The 13,801-nt window shown below is 36.9% G+C and overlaps 1 long non-coding RNA gene across 3 annotated transcripts in view; it reads right to left on the bottom strand.

The window, feature by feature from the left end:
* LOC110255828 overlaps nucleotides 1–13,801 on the bottom strand; it is a 225,944-nt gene that overhangs the window by 145,748 nt on the left and 66,395 nt on the right. The gene's annotated exons all lie outside the window — the stretch shown is intronic.

Genomic DNA, 13,801 nt, shown 5'->3' with positions numbered 1-13,801 from the left:
CCTTTCTTTTTTTGGTTGGATGATTTCCATTTATGTTATGCTTGAGTACTTTGCTTTTTACTTTTTGTGAATAATGGAAAAAACAAAAATCATTATTAAAAAAAAAGAAAGAGTAGCATTGCTTTAGCATGGCAGATCTAGCCTGTCATACTCCAACCCAAAGGAATAAATCCATCCTCATCTTCCCCCATGATTCTTCATGAGGCTTATTTGAAACAAAACTCATTTCTCCAATGGACCATAACAGTTCACTCCTGCCTGTCTTTATACAATCTAGATTTGGCTCATTTTCCTACCAGTGGATTTCTGCTAATTTTTTTCAAATGCTGTCCCCTCTCCCCAGGATGAACAAATGCTTTTTAAATGCATATATGCCAAAGCCTTCAATAGGTTCCATGGGATATGGAAGTAAACAAGGGACACAAGCCTACCATAATAGAGATTAACAAGGAAGTCTCTCTTGTTTATCATTACAAAAAATAATTATAATAAAATGTGCTCTTGTCTGCTTTCCTGCTTGCAGATGGTTTGCTCAGGAAGGCATGTGGAGTGTGTCAAACAAACCAAAAATTTTTCAGTTTGAAAGAAATTTCACATACTGGGTATTTGAAAAGATCGCTCATAAATGCTTTCCCCCCTAAGAAGGGTGCCCTAAAGGAAGTTTCCTTATGGCACAGCATATTAAGGATCTAGATTTGCCACAGTTGTGGCATAGAACACATCACAGTTCAGGTTCAGTCCCTGGCCTGGGAATTTTCATATGCTGCAGGTATGGCCAAAAAAAAAAAAAAAAAGTGATGCACTAAAAACATGGAAACAAATTGAAATTCAGATGAGAAGGTAAATGGCAGGAAAATAAAATAATCTCTCTCTCTCTCTCTCTCTTTTGGTTTTTTTTTTTTTTTTTTTTTTTGCCTTTTAGGGCCACATCCATGGCATATGAAACTTCCCAGGCTAGGGGTTGAATCTGAGCTACAGCTGCCAGCTCACACCACAGCCACAGCAATGCAGGATCTGAGCCATGTCTACAACATATACCACACCTCACAGCAATGCCAGATCCTTAATTCACTGAGTGAGGCTAGGGATCAAACCTGCAACCTCATGGTTACTAGTCAGATTTGTTTATGTTGAGCCACTACAGGAATAACCTTAAAATAACATATTAAAGGGTGGCAGTTAATTAAAAGGTGTCAGTACAGTCACCTGCCAGTGACTCCTAATTTCTAGGTTAGAATATGAAAGTAATAAGGAAAAAACAAAGAATAAACATTGCAGAAGGCAATAAGAAAAAAACCTCAGCCAGCAGTTTTGGGTGGATTCTTTCATAGAACAGACATTGCTTTTCACAATTCTGGATAGTCAGGAAAATGAAGGAGGCAGATATGAGGAACCCAACCTGGTCTTGGCTAGTCAAGGAACCCAGGCTCAATTATAAACCTTATATACCATTCTGAAATCTCCTCTATTCTGCATTCTGCAGACAGCAATCATATCCTAAGACACCTTCCTGTCCAGGTTGCCAGAAGCCAGGAGAGGAACATGGATTTATAATTTTAAACTCTGATAACACCTTCAAACAAATGCCTTATTCTCCCCAAGAGACTTCCCAACTCTAAAATTTTCAATCTGAGAAGTCAAAAATTTGAAGGCACAGAATTTAAAAGTCTGCACTGGAGAAAAGGAGTTGACATTTCCTACACCTTCCTAGTGTGTCTTTCCTCACAACATCTGCACAGATGAAGACACAGAGGCTCAATCATTTAAATTTACATACAAAAAAATCAGAATATACATTCTTCTCAAGAGCACATGGATCATTCTCAAGAATTGATCACATACTGGGGCACAAAGCTAACCTCAACAAATTTAAAAGTATAGAAATTATTTCAAGTATCTTCTCTGACCACAATAGCGTGAAACTAGAAACCAACAACAGGAAAAGAAATGAGAAAAAAAACGACTACATGGAGACTAAATATGATACTAAAAAACCAATGGATCAATGAGGAAATCAAGAAGGAAACTAAAAAATACCTCAAGACAAATGATAATGAAGACACCACCACTCAAAATCTATAGGATGCCGCAAAAGCAGTACTCAGAGGGAAGTTCATAGCAATACAGGGCTTATGAAAAAAAAAAAAGAAAAATCTCAAATTGACAAATTAACCTACCACCTAAATGAATTAGAAAAAGAAGAAAAAAAAACAAAAAAAACAAAAAACTAAAGTCAGCAAAAGGAAGGAAATCATAAAGATCAAAGAGGAAATCAACAACATAGAGATTCAAAAAACAATAGACAAAATCAATCAAACCAAGAGCTGGTTCTTTGAAAAAGTAAACAAAATTGACAAACCTCTGGCTAGACTCACCAAGAAGAGGATAGAAAAAACCCAAATAAACAAAATAAGAAATGAAAAAGGAGAGGTCACAACAGATACTACGGAAATAAAAAAAACCATGAGAGAATACTATGAACAATTGTATGCTAACAAATTTGACAACCTAGAAGAAATAGACAACTTTCTAGAGATTTATAGCCTGTCAAAACTGAATCAAGATGAAATAGATCAACTGACCAGACCGATCACTAGAAATGAAATTGAATATGTCATAAAAACACTCCCTACAAATAAAAGTCCAGGACCAGATGGCTTCACAGGTGAATTCCACCAAACATACAAAGCCCATCCTCCTTAAATTTTTTCAAAAGTTTGAAGAAGAAGGAACACTCTCAAAGACATTCTATGATGCCACCATCACCCTAATCCCAAAATCAGACAAAGATAACCACCAAAAAAGAAAACTATCGGCCAATATCGTTGATGAGTATAGACGCAAAAATTCTCAACAAAATTTTAGCCAACCAAATCCAACAACATATAAAAAAGATCATACACCACAACCAGGTGGGATTCATCCCAGGTTCACAAGGATGGTTCAACACATGCAAATCAATCAACATCATACACCACTTTAACAAAAGAAAAGTCAAAAAACACATGATCATCTCAATAGATGCAGAAAAAGTATCTGACAAAGTCCAACATCCCTTCATGATCAAAACTCTTACCAAAGTGGATATAAAGGGAACATTCCTTAACATAATCAAAGCTATTTATGACAAACCCACAGCAAATATAATACTCAATGGAGAAAAATTTAAAGCCTTCCCACTAAAATCTGGAACAAGACAGGGATGCCCACTCTCACCACTGTTATTCAACACAGTATTGGATGTCCTAGCCACAGCAATCAGACAAACAAAAGAAATCAAAGGCATCCAAATAGGAAGACAAGAGGTAAAACTGTCACTGTATGCAGATGACATGATACTATATATAGAAAACCCCAAGGATTCAACCCCAGAACTACTTCAACTGATCAACAAATTCAGCAAAGTAGCAGGATATAAGATTAACATTCAGAATCAGTCACATTTCTGTATAGTAACAATGAAATATTAGAAAAGGAATACAAAACTACAATACCTTTTAAAATTGCACCCCAAAAAATCAAATACCTGGGAATACACCTGACCAAGGAGGTAAAAGACTTATATGCTGAGAACTATAAAACATTAATCAAGGAACTTAAAGAAGATGTAAAGAAATGGAAAGATACCTCATGCTCCTGGGTTGGAAAAATTAATATGGTAAAAATGGCCATACTACCCAAAGCAATTCAATTACAGATTCAATGCAATCCCTATCAAATTACCCATGGCATTTTTCACAGAACTAGAACAAACAACCCAAAAATTTATATGGAATCACAAAAGATCCAGAATTGCCAAAGCAATCCTGAGGAACAAAAACCAAGCAGAAGGCAAAACTCTCCCAGACTTCAGGCAATATTACAAAGCCACAGTCATCAAGACAGTGTAGTACTTGTACCAAAACAGACAGACAGACCAATGGAATAGAACAGAGAACACAGAAATAAACCCCAACACCTATGGTCAATTAATCTTTGACAAAGGAGGCAAGAACATAAACGGGGAAAATACTTCTTTTCAGCAAGTATTACTGGGAAACCTGGACAGCTATATGCAAATCAGTGAAACTAGAACACACCCTCACACCATGCACAAAAATAAACTCAAAATGGCTGAAAGACTTAAATATAAGACAAGACACCATCAAACTCCTAGAAGAAAACATAGGCAAAACACTCTCTGACATCAACCTTACAAATGTGTTCTCAGGTCAGTCTCCCAAAGCAACAGAAATAACAGCAAAAATAAACCAGTGGGACCTAATCAAACTGACAAGCTTTTGCACAGCAAAGGAAACCAAAAAGAAAACAAAAAGACAACTTACAGAATGGGGAGAAAATTGTTTCAAATGATGCCACTGACAAGGGCTTAATCTCTAGAATATACAAGCAACTTATACAACTCAACAGCAAAAAAGCCAACCACCCAATGGAAAAATGGGCAAAAGACCTGAATAAACATTTCTCCAAAGAAGATATACAGACAGCCAACAAGCACATGAAAAAATGCTCAACATCACTGATTATTAGAGAAATGCAAATCAAAACTACCACAAGATACCACCTCACACCAGTCAGAATGGCCCTCATTAATAAGTCCACAAATAACAAATGCTGGAGGGGGTGTAGAGAAAAGGGACCCCTCCTGCACTGTTGGTGGGAATGTAAGCTGGTACAACCACTATGGAGAACAGTATGGAGGTACCTTAGAAATCTATACATAGAATTACCATATGAGCCAGCAATCCCACTCTTGGGCATATATTCGGACAAAACTTTCCTTGAAAAAGACACATGCACACTCACATTCACTGCAACACTATTCACAATAGCCAAGACATGGAAACAACTCAAATGTCCATCGACAGATGAGTGGATTAGGAAGATGTTGTATAGGTACACAATGGAATACTACTCAGTCATCAAAAAGAACAAAATAATGCCATGTGTGGCAACATGGATGGAACTAGAGACTCTCATACTGAGTGAAGTAAGTCAGAAAGAGAAAGACAGATATCATACGACATCACTTATATCTGGAATCTAATATACAGCACAAAGGAACCTTTCCACAGAAAAGAAAATCATGGACTTGGAGAAGAGACTTGTGCTTGCCAAAAGGTCGGGGGAGGGAGTGGGATGGATTGGGTACTTGGGGTTAATAGATGCAGAATATTGTCTTTGGAATGGATTAGCAATGAGATCCTGCTGTGTAGCACTGGGAACTATGTCTAGTCACTTAAGATAGAGCATGATAATGTGAGAAAAAAGAATGTATATATGTATGTGTGACTGGGTCACCTTCCATACAGTAGAAAATTGACAGAACACTATAAACCAGGTACAATGGAAAAAAATAAAAATCATTATATAAAAATAAATATAAATAAATAAATAAATTCAGTTGAAAAGCCCACTGTTAACGATACTTTACTTTCTAAAGAGAAAACAATAGAACAACATTTGCTGAGGTAAGTTGAACTGTACATATTTAACACAGTTTGAAATAAAAAGCATGACAGTAGCATTTGCTTAATGACACCTTATCAGTATCTGCATTAAGATATTGTTTCCACTGCTTAAAGAATTAGAATTTGAAAATGCAGGTGGAAGTAAGGAGGGAGTTGGGAACAAAGGAATTCAGCAAACGGGAGTGTGTAGAATTGAAGTGTTACGAAAAAAACCAGTGAATAAAAAATATTCTTAAATTATGTTGACTGTAATATGCTCTGCTCAGAGACTGAGATATATATATGTATGAGTGTATATGTATGTGTATATATATGTGCGTGAGTGTGTGTTTTTGTGTTTATATTTAAATATATTTAAATATATTTAAGGGCTCATATAGATATAGATTATAAAAAGAATTTCTAGAACAGTATCTTTATGAAAACATTTCCACAAAAAGTGAATATTGTAAAGGTCCTGGTCACTGACTGTTAAAGTGAACACACACAGATCATGAAGACAATACATTTGCAGACATACGTGTCAGTTTTTTTTTTTTTTTTGTCTTTTTGCGTTTTCAAGGGCCACTTCCCAGGGCATATAGAGGTTCCCAGGCTAGAGCTCTAATCGGAGCTGTAGACACCGGCCTACACCAGAGCCACGGCAACGCGGGATCCGAGCTGCGTCTGCAACCTACACCACAGCTCACGGCAACGCCGGATCCTTAACCCACTGAGCAAGGCCAGGGATCGAACCTGCAACCTCATGGTTCTTAGTCAGATTTGTTAACCACTGCGCCATGACGGGAACTCCCATACGTGTCAGTTTTACTTGCTTTTCCATTGTGATCAGGACAGGAAAAACTGACAGAGAACTAAAGGCCAACACTGCCCACCACAGACCTTGGAGACTTGAACTGAATTGATCAGGACCAGACTACACTCTCCTGAATGGAACTGAAGTGATCTGAATTACCACCACCAGCAATGAAGCAATGCTTTTAAACTCTCAACTAATGAGGTTTTTTTTTTTTTTTTTAACAACATGGAAAAAAATGAGTTGCACCGTGGTTACAACAAGCCATGAGAGAGAACACGGTGCATTAGGCTTTTACTATGATTTCAGCTCACTGTTCTGTCAGATAATGTTTACAATGGAGACCGAGATGGAAGCACTGGTTGTGTCCAGGGAAGGGCAGAAGCCTTTGTGACACTAGAACATAACTTAGAAACTAACTTTTAACTAAAGACCTTATCTTAATACATTTACTCTACACATATCCCTTTTTTCCTAGGATAATTTTTAGAAAAATAAGACTATAATTATTAGTTCCCTGTCCAACCTACCAACTAAATGAGAGCTCAGCACTGGAAAAGTCAATGCTTCATTCATTTTGTAACTACAATTTCCAACACAGTGTATATCACAAGTAGTAGATATAAAATCAATATCTCCTGACTCACCTCATAAAATTATTATGTACCACATGCACCTAAATGAGAGAATCTAAATATTTGAAGGTTTCCAGTTAGCTAGCTTCAGATTGATGAAAATTTTACTAGTCACACATGTCCCCAGAGCTTGTGTGCAGGAACCAATAAACTAATGTGGTTTCCATATGATGAAGCATAAACTGGAAATAAAGCACTAAACCCTAGTCTATCCCATAAATAGGCATTAACGAAATTTTTGAAAGGTAAATTATGCAAATATGTATTTAAGACATTTAGACATCATGGATCATTGACCTGTTGGGCCTCAACAACTTTCTCAAAACCATTAGCATCTATTATGTAAATTCATATTTACAAAGCTAATAAACTGCACATTAGTCACTCAACAGCTGGATAACTTAGCTTGTGGTGGCCTCATGTTTATATAGCCAGGTTTATTTTGCTTTTAGGAAAAATAGCCAGAATATAATAACTGGAGAGCTGAAACTTGAATACAAGCAGGGAGGTTTTTGTCTCTTTCATTTTTAATACCTTTAGACTTTTCAACTGGGCTGACACAATTCAGAGTAATTGATGGGTTTTCTTATAATGTAAACAACCAAAGTCAGAATATCTAATATAACTGCACTGCTCCTGAAATATGCATGACTTTCCATTGTTTTTAATATATAAAACTTATGACTTTAAGATGAACTGGAAGTTATGTAGCAAAACAGTTTGTAGAAACAAATGGAAATGAAGTAAAAATAATCTTACTGTTACAACTCAACTACAAATTCATTGTCATATTTAATTCACATGAATAATGTCATCTCAAAATAGTCTATTATTTCAAAAGAAATTTAGCAGTGGCATAGCACTGTTAAGAGACCATTTTCAAAGCTCTGGATTAGCAGTCTGGAGTCTCAGCTTTCTATTATTGTGCTGTCCTTCCAACAACAACAACAACAACAGAGATAGAAAGGCCGATTTTCATTCTGTTACAATTTATTATTTTTTGAGCTTTTTATTATGTATTTAAAAATCAAGTAGTATATTAATTTAAAAATTATACTGTATTAAAAACTTATAAACTATATCAGAACTACCAAAGATACGACAGGGCTTTTTCTGCAAATTCTCTAATTCACAAATTATTGGACTCAAAAATGTAGTATATGAAATGCCTCTAATAAATGAAATGAGATTATTTTGAAGCATCTTCTTTGGAATATTAGATTTAGCCTAGTAACCTAAAAAACACTCTGGTTTTCTGCATCAGGCATCTCAGCTTCTTCCTTACATCCATGACACAACTCCTGCTTCCTTTTTTCACCCTCCAAAAAATCACTGCATCTCCTCGCAAGGGGTATATTCACATGAAAAACTCTTTTAGGGGCTCTTAAGTGACTTCTGAGTACTCTAACTAGCACAGTGGCTGGTCAAAACTGTGTCCAGTAAATACTTGTGAAATCCAACGAATAACTCAAAGTAATGTGGCTTTAATGGCAGACAACGAGCCTTGGTAGGACAGTGACAAAAAGATACATACAACTGGAGAGAGCCACAGAACTCTTTGACTTACAAACTTGAGCAACGGCTATTCATAGGCTAGACCTACCTGAAAGGACTAATTTACCAAATTACGTGAATATTTTGACCACCATTTATTACTAGAACCTCACTGATACCTGACAAGTTTTAGATGAATATTAAGCAAGTTTCAGTGACTAAATACTTAGGTTCTTTTGATGCCATTTCTACCTTTATCTTCAGTGTCTAGCCTTATTATACATTTAACAGGTGCTCAAATATACTTTTTTAACAGATAAGTTCTGGGTTGATAAATCACTTTAGATGAACTGAGTAGTCAAAATACGTATTTTTTTCATTCAGGCAAAATGCTCCAAAAGTTTGAGCATTTAAAGCTATTTAAGGCTGCTTTTCTTTTTGATGGGTGGGGTCAGGGACATTAAACACAATACTTCACTTCCCAGCTGAAATCCCAAACTAGGAGTTCCCATTGTGGCTCAGTGGGTTGAGGACTCAGCACAGCGTCCATGAGGATGTGGGTTCAATCCCTGGCCTGGCTCAGTGGGTTAAGGATCCGGCATTGCCGTGAGTTGTGATGTGGGTCACAGATGGGGCTCGGATCCAGTATTGCTGTGGCTGTGGCATAGGCTGGCAGCTGTGTCTTCAATTCTACCCCTAGCTGGTGAACTTTCATATGCCTCAGGTGCAGCCATAAAAGGAAAAAAAAAAAAAGAAAAAAGAAAATGGAAAAAAAATCATAAACTACTAAACAAATCCATCCAAATTATTTAATCAAAAAGAAATATTTATTATACTCAAACTATATCCTGGGCAATATATCCAATAGATAAAATATGCTATTTAGGCCTTCTGAAAGCAATGAATGGAAAGCTAGTTTTATACAAACCTGTCAGTAATCCTAATTTGAGAGTAAACCCATTGAGGATCAGGTTATGTCATTTCTCCCCACAGCACCTTGCAGATGACAGGCTTCACGAAAGTGAAGAATGAATGAGTGAGAGAATGAAGATTTTATAAAACTATTTCCTCAGGCCCTGATTAAATGATGCTAATTTTTAAAGTAAATTTATATTTTTACTTAGCACTTAAATTGAAGGTAAAATTCAGAAAACTATTACATCTCCATTTATGAAACACGAAACAATCTCTCACACACACATACACAAATATGCTATTCTTGGTGTTTCATGATTGAGTAAAATGAGATATGTCCACGTTCAAAATGGATTCAATGGCTTTGGTAATGCCACTCAGCTTACACGATAAAATTGTTAGGTTTGTTCCATATGATTTCTAAACTGCGTTCCTACTGAAATATCATCTAAGTGTTTATGTCAAAATTCTCGTACATCTGTAAGATGAGAAAACTGTTACTATTCCTATGTCCCTTGTTTGGTAACAATCACAGGGTTCAGAATTCGTTATAATGACAAAATAGCACCTGAGAGAAAAAATATATAATCGATCTCTCTTTACTGTGATTATCAGTAAAAAGAAAACCCTCAATACTTTACCAGAACAATGGACAAAAATATGCATCTGAAATATTATTATTGTAAAAATGGAAGCAAGAGAATTCCTCCTATATAAAAGCAGAGAAAATCAGATTAGAATTTTATTTTCAGTGTGATAACTTTTTTTTTTTTTTTTTTTTTTTTTTTTGCTTTTTAGGGCTGCACCCACAGCATGTACAGGTTTCCAGGGGCTAGGGCTCAAATCAGAGCTACAACTGCTGGCCTACACCACAGCCACAGCAACATGGGATCTGAGTCACATCTGCAGCCTACACCACAGCTCACGGCAACACCGGATACCCAACCCACTGAGCAGGGCCAGGGATCGAATCCGCAACCTCATGGTTCCTTGTCAGATTTGTTTCCGCTGCACCACGTCGGGAACTTCTCGATGTGATAACATTTGCAAATTTTTTATTTTAATGATCAAATTAAACATCACTTCTCCAGTTTTTCTTTCCTCGCATGCACCTCTTCCCCAAGCTCACAAAGAAAAAAGAGAGAGAAAAGGAAGTACAATTTCCTTCAAACTATTTCCTCTCTAATCTCTTAATCTTTGGGCCAATTTCTGAGCTCATTTAGACCTGCTCTTAAAGCCCTTCTGTTCTTGCCTGACATGCATCAAGCTTGCCCTCACTAAACTTGGTGAAGCAGGCAAAATGGAGAACAGAAGAGGAAGTTGTGGGAGCTGAAATAGACCAATCTCCTGATGTTCTTTCTGGTTTTATCTTTTCTAGTCTGTTCTTGCTATAAACTGAGGTAGAATGCAAAAAGGTGTCAGTTTTTCTAAGAGGAATGTTCTCATACACTGTTGATGAAAAAAACAGAGATGCAACCGAGCTCAAGGCAGACTCCAGAGTGCCTGAAATCTTGTGAAAAGAAAAAGCCACCTAGGGTTCGGGTTCTCAAAGCAATGGGTTGGAGGAGATGCAAACAAAGGGAAGTTTTAAGCTACCGAAGGGAGAATTAAAATGAAAAAAGGCTGCACCTTATTTTGATGATAATTGACATACAAATTGTTTGATTTCAGCACAAATTCAGTTCAGCATTTTGTTTTTCAGTCAAATGTGGATAGTTTCCAAAACATGTTAAGACAAAACTGGTTCTAAAATAATTTTTTGCTTAGGTCTGCCTATACCCTACATAACCCTCCCAACTAATTCACAGTGGTGTCTAATGTATTCTTATCCCAACTTGTCAAGATTCAAATGTATTAAAGCCCAAACTTAAGATGAGATGTATGGTATTGCAACCAATAATATGGAATAAGATGAGATGTATGGCATTGCAACCATTGCCCAAGAATGCCTCAACTTAGCTCAAGGTTCCTGAGACATGTAGAAACACATACACATACAATAACCAATGTGAAAAAAATACCATTTTTCCATAATTTGAGTCCTATCTTAATGCCCTAATACTGAGCTAATTGGTAGAAGATGGTTTAGTGTCCACAGCTCAGGCCAGCAGGAACTTTACCTTGTCTTAAGTCAGGATTTCAATTCTTTGGCCATCCCCATGGTAAATAAGCTCAGGGTGAGGAGCAGCTAACTCAGAAGCATCAAGAAAGAGCAAATTAAATTAAATTAAATTAAATTAATAGAAAATTTATCTTTTGCCACACCCACGGCATACGGAGGTTCCCAGGCTAGGGGTTGAATCGGAGCTGCAGCTGCCAGCCTACACCACAGCCACAGCAATGCGGGATCTGAGCCGTGTCTGCAACCTACACCACAGCTCATGGCAATGCCGAATTCTTAACCCACTAAGCGAGGCCAGGGATTGAACCCACATCCTCATGGGTGCTAGTTGGGTTTGTTAACTGCTGAGCCAGATGGGAACTCCAAGAAAGAGAAAATTTAAACAACTAGCTTATCCCTGAAACTTTGCCTGATTCATAACATAGAGTCATCCTTCAGTATCCATGTGGGATTGGTTCCAGAACAATCCCACATGGATATCAAAATCTTCAATATAAAATGGTAGAGTATTTGAATATAACTTATGCATATTCACCCATACACTTTAAGTCATCTCTAGATTACTTATAATACCTAATATAATATTAATGCTATGTAAACAGATGTTGTAGGTAGCAGATTCAAGTTTTGCTGTTTGGAACTTTCTAGTATTTTTAAAAACATTTTCAGTCTGCAGTTGGTTGAATCCATGGATGTGGAATCCACGGATATGGAAGGTTGACCATATGCCTCTAGCTCCTGGAAGCAATGGACTTGCAGAGAAGAAGGGGATAGGGTCCTGCTTCTGATCACAAAGTGGTCTCACCCGTCAGTAAACAGAGCCTGATCAAAGTCTCAAGCTAGGTTTACTCATCATTCAACAGACTTTGAGCATCTACCAAAGTCCAAGCACTGTTCTAGAGAACAGAGATATAAATTATCAATTCCTCCTATGGAGAAGTGGAGCTCATATAGAGAAAGTTGAAGCAATGGCCCTTTTACCTATTACAGGCAAGTTATTATTTCAGTGATGAAGAGAACTCACCTATGATTAAGAACGTACAATCTAATTAGAAAAAAACATCTTCCATATATATGCAAGTGTGGGATGTTAGGGTTAGCAGAGGTAAGCTATTATATATAAAATGGATAAACAATAAGGTCCTACTGTATAGCACAGGAAACTATATTCAATATCCTATGATAAATCATAATGGAAAAGAATCATCATCTCCACATTTAGACCTACTGCCTTTTTAAAAAGTTTAACCAGTAGCTTTGTCACCAACTTTAACTAAAGTATCATTTTCTTCTCAGTCTCTCCCATACCAAACATTGTGGGAACCTCAGTTTCACCATCTGGCTCACAGAATAGCTTCCTGTGCTGCAGCAGGAAAAAACCCTATTCTCTGAGTCCAAATCCTTGGATTTACGTCCCAGCTCTTGCCCAAGATCTGTGATCTTGTGTAAAACACCTGACTACTCTGAACATCAATATCTTTGACTACAAATTGAAAAAACTAATTTTCACCCTCCCAAGAATGTTGGTATAAGCTTAAAGAAAACTACAATATAATACAATAAAATACACACGAAACCTTTGATATCATATATAGTGAAATCTGAAAGAACTGACACCTTCCAGAGAGGAGGGAATCCCTTCTCCAATTCCCACATTACCCTAACCCACCTGTGAATTGCTGTGAATAACCTTATACCATTAACCTCATGATGTTAAACATTATTACGCTGACATTATTAATCCCCTCAACAATATAAGCCAGCCAGGTACCATTCTCTCTCATCTATCTCATTCCCATACTATTGTCTATTTACTCTTTCATAAGCAGTCTCCCTTACCAAAATTTTTCTTGTGCCACCTAAACTCTCTATTCCCTAGGAAACTCTTGTATCTCCACTATCTTGCCTCCATCCTCTCCTCTACAATTTATTTTGAATGCCTTACGTATTTCAGTGTCAGGGGATAATGTCTCATCAGTGCTACTTTCCAATCATTATTCTTTTCCCACCTATAAAAATCTGAAATTCTTTGATACTTATGCCACTGAATGACAGTATCTAATAGAATGGCCTCATTACTGCCAATGCCAGCAGATTTTTTAGGACCATCTTACTGGTCCTCTCTGTTGAATTCCTTACTGTTTACCATGTTTTCATTAAAACAGCTGGTTCCCTTGACTTTGATAGCATTCCTTCCTCCTAATGCTTCCCACATGGCTCTGGTCATCCTTTATATGTCCATCGCTTTCACAAGGCTCTACCTGCCCTCCACGTCAGGGCTCCATCTTTATCCCACTCTTATTCTTCACACATTTATCTTGGATGATATTACCCATCATCATTGTTTCACCAATTTCCCTATGAGGAT

This window comes from Sus scrofa, chromosome 11 (assembly GCF_000003025.6).
Source record: "Sus scrofa isolate TJ Tabasco breed Duroc chromosome 11, Sscrofa11.1, whole genome shotgun sequence".
Lineage (NCBI taxonomy): Eukaryota > Metazoa > Chordata > Mammalia > Artiodactyla > Suidae > Sus > Sus scrofa.
This window is presented reverse-complemented; position numbering and strand designations above follow the sequence as displayed.